The sequence below is a fragment of the Etheostoma cragini genome, chromosome 23, assembly GCF_013103735.1.
Source record: "Etheostoma cragini isolate CJK2018 chromosome 23, CSU_Ecrag_1.0, whole genome shotgun sequence".
In the NCBI taxonomy this organism is placed as follows: domain Eukaryota; kingdom Metazoa; phylum Chordata; class Actinopteri; order Perciformes; family Percidae; genus Etheostoma; species Etheostoma cragini.
In genome coordinates, this window is record NC_048429.1 from 967,653 (window position 1) to 969,244 (window position 1,592).

The 1,592-nt window shown below is 41.9% G+C and overlaps 1 protein-coding gene across 2 annotated transcripts in view; it reads right to left on the minus strand.

The window, feature by feature from the left end:
• The window catches only part of dyrk2 (dual-specificity tyrosine-(Y)-phosphorylation regulated kinase 2), a 16,555-nt gene that overhangs the window by 5,639 nt on the left and 9,324 nt on the right, over positions 1-1,592 (minus strand). The gene's annotated exons all lie outside the window — the stretch shown is intronic.

Consider the following 1,592-nt stretch of genomic DNA (forward strand, 5'->3'; position numbering starts at 1 on the left):
AACAGAGAGACGTCGGATCAGCCCAGATGGACTACTACAACTATTTTCTGTCTTTAATGGATAGGACAGGAAGTTGAGGAAAAAGGAGAGAGAGAGGGGGAAGGCCAAGGTAGCTTTATCTGTAGAGCACATTTCAGCAACAGGACAATTCAACGTGCTTTACACAAAATCAGTTAATAAATAAAAAAAACGATAAAACACAGGAATAAACAATTGAAAATCATAAGCATTAAAACACATGAATAAAAAATAAAAACATTAAGACACATAAAACACAAGAATAAAAGTTACAGTGGATTTAAATGAACAGTCACTTAAAGAAAGGTCCTTAGTCTTGATTTAAAGGACCCCAGAGTAGCGGCGGATCTGCAGGTTTCTGGGAGTTTGATCCAGATCTGAGGAGCATAGAAACTGAACGCTGCTTCCCCCTGTTTAGTTCTGAATCTGGGGACAGAAAGTAGACCTGTCCCAGATGACCTGGGAGGACATGGAGGGAATTATCACGGGTTGGATTCGAACCCGGGACCTCTGCGTCGAGCCAGAAACCTCCGTTTATATCTCTGTTTACGTGCGCCTGCTCTACCCACCGAACCAACCCGGCCACAAAACTGCAACGACTGATGTGAACAAACGGTTAAGATGAGAAAAACTTCACAACAGAACAGAGTGACCGAAATTTGTCTTTGACAGGACATAACCTACGTAGAAGGACGTAAAGATACAGAAACCGTGTGATAACACTGAGTGTAAAAAACATGTCGAAATGCAAAAACAGTGCAAGAAGAAGCCTGAGTGAAGCGGTTGGATGTTGTCTATGTATGGCTGTTTAGTTTGGTGATGTCAGTGGGGATGAATACATTAATATTTAATGTAATCATTTATTTGACAGGGACAACGAAGATGAGTTAACATTGCCGTAAATGCACCAGAGTTAGCCAAAAGGCTATTTTTCATCCGTTGTCCCTGAACAGATCTTAAAACTGCCTCCCTAAAATAACAATAAGATTACAATCATCAATACAAATATAAAAAGCAGTAAAACAGATGTAATTCTTCAAATCCCGTTGATAAATACAGTGTACAAGTTTGCTTTAACACAGATATGTTTGTCCCTGGGCACATGGGACTCTGTAGCGTCGACCTGATTGCAGTAACTGATAGGATTGGTGAAGCGTGGGGGGGTCCTGTGTGATTATAGTGGGTTTCCTGAGTACTGACCAGGTGTGAAGTTCTGTTACGGGCGTTTGGGGGAGAGCCAGTTATCTTCATAATGGCCTGATTTATTATTTGTTTGGTGTTGGTTTTGATGCTGAGGGCCTTGGTCCAGGCTGAGATATTGAAAGTGAGCCAAACTACATGTGTTATATTATAAAGGCATCCAGACCTTTTCAGGTGGTCTGGGACAAATCTGCAATGGTGGCCCCAGAGACAGAACTACACATGGAGAAGAAGCAGCGTTCAGTTTTATGCACCACGTGTCTTTTTTTGGATGATTATGAAAAGAAAACATGAGCCAGCATAGGAGACTCTCCCCTGAATGGAGCCTGAAAGATATCGGTGTGTGTGTGTGTGTGTGTGTGTGTGTGTGTGTG